This window comes from Phyllostomus hastatus, unplaced genomic scaffold, assembly GCF_019186645.2.
Source record: "Phyllostomus hastatus isolate PE091 unplaced genomic scaffold, TTU_PhHast_1.1 phas_scaffold_21, whole genome shotgun sequence".
Taxonomy (NCBI): domain Eukaryota; kingdom Metazoa; phylum Chordata; class Mammalia; order Chiroptera; family Phyllostomidae; genus Phyllostomus; species Phyllostomus hastatus.
This window is the reverse complement of record NW_025334017.1, coordinates 13,907,915-13,915,092: the sequence shown is the minus strand read 5'-3', so window position 1 is coordinate 13,915,092 and position 7,178 is coordinate 13,907,915. Positions and strand designations below refer to the sequence as shown.

The 7,178-nt window shown below is 39.7% G+C and overlaps 1 pseudogene; it reads left to right on the top strand.

The window, feature by feature from the left end:
- Nucleotides 1-4,851: 4,851 nt before the first annotated feature.
- LOC123833252 lies at nt 4,852-6,519 on the top strand (annotated as a pseudogene).
- Nucleotides 6,520-7,178: the final 659 nt, after the last annotated feature.

The window sequence follows — 7,178 nt, the reverse complement described above, 5'->3', positions numbered from 1 at the left end:
GCATTAAAATAATCCTTCATTTCATTATTCTTTGAAAAACAAATTATCTGCTGTGTGTCTACAGGCCCTCATCCAAAAATAAGACGGGAATCTCAGAAGAGACCATTGCACTGCTAAGAAAACATGGGTAATTGGGGTTGTCACTGAGGGAGGTGCAGGGCCATCTGTGTGCTCCCCCTGCTGCTGCCACGGGACCAGCATGTGTGGAGCAGAACTGCCCGGGACAGATCTGGGGGAGGTCCCACCCGATTCAAACCTTGGTACTACAACCCCTTAGCCCATTACCCAAGTTCCCAGTTCCTTTGAGTCTCAGCTTATTATGATGTGAAGTGGAACAGAGTCATTACTCCTCGGGGCTGATGACACACGGTTACCTTTGGTTTCTTTGCCCCTCTTTAGCAGTGAAATTTCAAGAAAGAATGAATTACAACTTACGTCACCCAGAGACCATTTAACACACCATAGCAATAAGAGAAAAAAATTTTTCATCTTATAATCTTGGCACTTCGGAGCACTCAGTTAGAAACTATAAAGAAATCCGAATCTTTACACAGTGCCAAGCTGAAGAAATGAAGGCTGCGTGGTGGTGAAAACACACTGCGCTGAAGCATGACTATCCCAAATTAGGAGATGGTTAGTACAGCATAGCACAGCCATATGATGAATATTTTGCAGTTATTAAAAGAAAAGTAATGCTTTTTACTGACATATATAAAAAGTGAAAGATATAATCTTAGTGGGGAAAAAAGAATGTAAAATTTTATATACAAGCTCAACTGTATTTAAAAGAAAAAACACGAAAAGCATAATAAGGAATAAAAAGTACATGAACTTTCTGGAAAAACAGTTGAGATATAACTCACATACCAGGATGTGGACTTTTAACAACAGGAGACTTCAGAAAGAACCCGCATGGCGGTGAGTGCTGCAGGACACCCCCACGCTGAGTCTGGAAGTGCATGTATTTATTCTTTGAGAGAAAGCTCGCAAGAAGCACTAATTCAGTTCAAGCTTTCGACTCCCTTATTTTTGCTGGTGAGGAAATCGAGACCTGCCTGTGGAAATGCAGGTTATTACAGTAGTCCCCGTTATCTGCAGGGGACCCATTCCAAGGCCCCTAGCGGATGCCTGAAACCACAGAGAGTACCGAACCCTGTATAAACTTTTCACTACACATAGCTATGTTTACATATCACTATGCACCTATACATATCACTATGTATGATAAAGTTTAATTTAGGAAGTAGGCACAGTTAGATTTTAATAACAATTACTACTAATAAAGTAGAACAATTATAACAATATACTGTATAAAAGTTATGTAAATGTGGTCTTTCCCTTTTTAAATGCCTCACTGTAATGTACATATAGTATGTATAAGCAGGACAAAGGGATGATTCACGTCCTACCCCAGATGGAGCTGGACACGGGAGGAGATTTCATCATGTTACTCAAAACAGCCCGCAATTTAAAACTCCTGAATTGTTTATTTCTGGATTTTTTTCTATAATATTTTTGGACCACAGTTAACTGTGCATAAATGAAACCAGAAAAAGCAAAGCCGTGGAGAAGGGGGACTACTGTAGTAGCAAAGTAGGAGCTAGAAGGTCAGCCTTCAGGTTCAATACACTTAAACATGCCAAGTGGTTAACATCTCTCTCTTTTTCTCATCCATATTCAGATACAGTTTTTATGTCATTATAATCACAGTAGAGGCACAAATTTCAGGACTACTAATTTCTTAAAACACTTTTTTTTCTTGAGTTCTGCTTTGTTAACTTCTGTTCTTTTTATGCTTTTCTCTTAGCCAGTATGCCCAATACATTTGCTGTATTCGTGAGCCTGTGGAATATTTTTGTAAAAAGTTCAAGAAATTCAAAGGACCCTTTTATTGGCATTTGTTGGAATCTCTGACCTCATTTTTAAATTTGAATATTAAATTCTTTTCAAAGTTTGCCTCTTTAGAAAGTACTAATAATCTTTCCTCTTAATATTTCAAGACAATAGATGCTTTTAAAAATACTTCCCTGTCTAGCTGCCCCAGCCTCCTGAAGGAAGAGCTGCGTCCCTCTCCTATGCCCCACACCTGTCCCCCAACAAAGAATTCTCCGCCCAGTCATTAAGGGTCTAATTTTTCTTTTGTCTTTGCTCATTAGAACTTGCCACCAGTTACTTCTGTCTTAGCACAGCAGCTCTCAACCTTAGCTGCTCTTTAGAAGCACCTGGGGGCTCCTAATTTATTTTCACTGAGATGAAGACATGATTCTCATCTTCAACAAAGGTTGACAGCTTCTGCCTTGGATGAATAGGTTAAAACAAATGTATTTTTCTAAGGATATTTTTGTTGTAAAATAAGTCCAGTTGGGAAATTAAAAGGTTTGACCTTTGCAAAAGAAATTTCATTTGCTGTCACTTAGAGCTGGAAGGGAAAGTGGTTTGTTTGGACAAGCCCGCTGAAATTGTACAACTAACTGTTCTCATTTATTCGTTCATCATTTATTTATTTTTCATTCATTAACAACCTACACTGCACCAGACACTAGAGATTTACATGTACTCCCTGCTTTCAAGGGGCTTCCCATCTAGTAAGAGGAAAAGTTCTTCAGCAAATATGGTGAAACATCACGTGTCCTGTGAGAGAGCACATGGGGCTTCTCTGAATAAGGAGTATGTTAAAATCTAATTTCAAGCATATTAATAGAGTCTATTTTATTTCACTTTATCTAAATCAAGTTAAAATATAATAATTCGTGTTTAGTTGGAAGTTATAAGAAAGTGAGGTACAGATGAACACCACAGTTATATCAACATCAAATGGGAAGTTTGAAACTGAGGTTAAAAATGAGGATAACTTGAAATGATAAATAAAAACTATTTAAATATTACTGTAAAACATAGAAAAATTCATTTTGATAGATGATGCTTAAATCATTCAAGAAAGGACCAATAAGACAGACCAAGAATAAAATAGAAACAATTTATAGGGAAAGGAAAAAGAGTGAGAAAAAGAAAGTGATTGAGTGTCTCATGAAGAAAGGATAACCATTAAAATGTAGCTAAGAATATCGCAGGTTAACGATATACTGAAGGGAAGAAAAATATGTCAAATTAAAAAAAATACATGTAATAATAGCACAGTACTTAAACATAGATACTATTACAAAAATGCATTTACCATTTATTGAAAATATGCTATATAAAATATATCATTTTGGCTCATTTAAAAAATTATTTTAAAAATAAGCAGGCTGCAAATAAAAACTTCATAAGGAATTGCAAAAATGTCCTTATTTAAAATTTTAAGATACGAAACATCTAGTAAAAAATTTTTAAAAAGCCAAGACTGAAATCAAATCAAGTAAAATCAAATCAAATCAAATGCACTGGGAGAATTTGCTCAGTAAGAAATCTAGGTATTCGTTCTTTATAAAAGTCTACAAAATTCTACTATACTATTAAGAAATCTCGAAATTATGCCCATAGGGATCCAAAACTTCTCAGCTTTTCACTGACAGCCCGTTATATACACTGATGAAAAGCAGACTGAATATAGCACTCACTTTAGTACTTCAGATACACTACATTGCTGATAGTATGTTTATAACCAATAGTAACTTAAGAATAATACTTTTTTTTTCATTTAGAGCAAGTTTATTGAAACTATTATATTGCTAAGAGAGTACTAGATTTTTGGTCACAAAAAAATATTGATTTAAGCTGTTACAACTACTTTTCAGTGCTTGTATATTCTTTCACAAAATGTTGCAGAAAGAGAGTTCTCCTTAGCATAGTAGTCCACAATGATAGTTTTAGTGTGACCACAGCATGCAGGGAAGGCACAGCCATTTTCAAGAAGAGCAAACCCTTCTCCTTCTATGATGGAAGTAGTCCAATGTAATCAGCCTGCCAACAGGTAACTGAAGGATCACCCTGAGGAATGGCACCATACTGTTCTCTGCTGCTGGCAGTTGGGCACTTTGCAGTGGCCATAGCCAGGTTGACCTTGATGGTGGAAGTCTATGTTGCCATTGTAACCACATCGTTCACAAGCCTATAGTGCAATGACAAATCACTGGAGAAAGAGGTGGATTGGTAGCCACAAACCAGGTCATCTTATTCACCATTTTGGCATTCCACAGAGCATTGCTTCTGATCAAGGAATTCACTTTATGGCACACGAAGTGGGGTGAGAGGTCCATGTTCAAAGAACTCACTGCTCTTACCATCCTCCCCATCATCCTGAAGCAGCTGGCCTGATAGAATAGTGGAATGGCCTTCAGAAAACTCAGTTACAGAACTAGGTAGGTGGCAATATCCTGCAGGGCTGGGGCAAGGTTCTTCAGGAGGCCGTATATGCTCAAAACTGGCATCCAACATACTGTGTTGTTTTCCCAAAGCTAGGATTCATTGATCCAAGAGTCAAAGGGGGACATGGGAATGGAGTCACTCACTACTACCCCCAGTGATTCACTAACAAAAGTTTTGCTTCCTGTCCCTATGACATTATGCTTTGCTGATCTAGACCTCTTCCCATGCCTCTTAACTGGCAAAGAAGGGAGTACTGGCTAGAGTAAAATTGATCTTGATTACCCACTACACAATGGAAGAGTATGTGTGGAATTCAGGAGATTCCACAGAGCTTCTTTTATTCCATACCCTGGATTTAAGTCAATGGAAAACTACAACAATCTAATTCAGGCAGGTCTATTAATGGCCTAGATACTTCACAAGTGAATGTTTGGATCACTCTGCTGGGCAAAGAACCACAACCGGTCGAGGTGCTTGCTGAGGGAAATGACTAGTGGAAGAAGGTAGTTGTAACTGCTAGCTACAGGGCATGTGCCGTTGGCAATGCCATGTGGATGGAGTCAGTTCAACTGGGTTCTGGGACATGCTAGGGAGCCGGTAAATGAGCTAAAAGAGAAGGGCAAGAAGTCTCCGAGTGCTGTCAGAATTGACAATGCGTTACTCCAAAGCAATTAAGTTAGATTCCCGGAATGATGTTCTCTATAGCAATTGCTCAGTGGAGACGACCCAAGAAAGGAGACAACCAGAAGGCCTATGAGAATGGTTGCAAAATTGTTGACTTTAAAGCCTGAATGGGGCAAGGGCTATTCGCAAAAAGCAGCAGCGCTCAAGTTCTTAAACTGATTTAAAGAAGCCTAACAAATCTATGAAAAGGGTCTAAAATATGAAGCAAATAATCCTCAGCTCAAAGAGTGTTTATAGAATATGGAGAACTGGTTGGCAGAGAGGAAATTCATGAACCCTTTAAATATGTGCAATCTGTGCCAGAAGTTGGAGAGTGAGCCGAGGACAAGGGCGCTGCTCAGTGATCCTTCCTACCATGTACTACTGATAGAGCAACTGGGAAACAACCCATCGGCCTTGGGCATGAAACGGCAAGATCCCCAGATCATGACTATTTTCAGTGTCCTCCTGGGATTTGATCTGGGCAGTATGGATGAGGAGGAGGAAGTTGTAACACCTCCACCACCATATCCTTCCCAAAATGACACTAAACCAGAACCAATGGAAGAGGATCTTCCAGAGAATAAGAAGCAGGCACTGAAATGAAAAGAGTTGGGGATTGGTGCCTATAAGAAGAAAGACTTTGATGCAGCCATGAAGCACTATGGCAGAGCCAAGGACCTGGGCACCACCAACATGACTTACATGACCAATCAAGCAGCTGTGCACTTCAAAAAGGGCCACTAGAGTAAATACTACAGAGCTTTGTGAGAAGGCCATTGAAGTGGGTGGAGAAAGCTGGGAAGATTATTGAGAAATTGCCAGAGCTTATACACAAATTGGCAATTACTACTTCAAAGGAGAAAAATACAAGGATACCCCCCATTTCTATAGTAAGTCTCTGGCAGAGCACCGAACACCAGATATCCTCAAGAAATGCCAACAGGCAAAGGAAATCTTGAAGGAGCACGAGTGACTGGCTTACATAAACACTTCCCTGGCTCTGGAGAAGAACAAAGGTGATGAATGTTTCCGGAAAGGGGGCTATCCCCAAGCCATGAAGCATTGTACAGAAGCCATCAAATGAAACCCAAGAGATGCCAAATTGTATAGCAAATTGCCTGCTACACCAAACTGCTAAGAGTTTCAGCTGGTGGTCAAGGACTGTGAAAATGTATCAAACTAGAGCCAACCATCATCAAAGGCTATACACAGAAAGCAGCTGCTCTAGAGGCAGATGAATGACTACACTAAAGCTATGGATGTCTCCCAGAAGGCACTAGAGCTGGACTTCAACTGTAAGGAGCCAGCAGATAGTTTCCAATGCTGTATGATGGCCCCGTACGACCAACACAAAGCCCTGAAGATGTGAAGCGACGGACCATGGCTGACTCTGAGGTGCAGCAGATCATGAGTGACCCAGCTATGAGGTTCATCCTGGAACAGATACAGAAGGATCCTCAGGCACTCGGCAAACACTTAGAGAATCCTATAGTAGCACAGAAGATCCAGAAGCTGATGGATGTGGGTCTGATTGCAATTCGGTGATGACTTATCCATCATGCCCCTTCCTTTTGCCCTTGTGTGGAAAGAGGAGCTGGGATCGTGGCAAGCAGCATGGAGCAAAAGGCAGAAAAGGAAAAAGAGCAAACAACTTATCTCTATATTAATTTATACAGCCCTGTGTGGAAGGTACAGAGACTTGTGCCCACGATACTCTACATCCACTGCCTCTGGGACCTCCCAGCACATGTATGGTCTCTTCTGCTGCCCTGGAGTTCCATGTCTTCTTCCCCATTCCTCTGTCCCCAGTCGCTGTCTCAGCTGTTCTCCCATAGTTGGTTATTTTTTATTTGGGGCAGTGGGCATGTATGGGGAGAGAAGCATATTCTTCCCAACCTCAAGTCCCAACTGTCTTCACAATGTTAACTGTCTCCTTCTCCAATAAAACTATAACTATGTCAGCAATTACAAAGATGAGGACTATAATTGTTACAAGTATTTCTTTCTTACTTTGTTATGAATATACTCATGTATATATACATGTATTTATGTATCTATCTGATTCTATCTATCTATCTATCATCTATCTATCTATCTATCCTATCTTTGTTTTCTTCCCTCTCTTATCCCTCTATCATATGACATAAGAGGTATTGACTGTACATCATAGTATTTAAGTATGGTTAACTTTAATTTAGTATTTA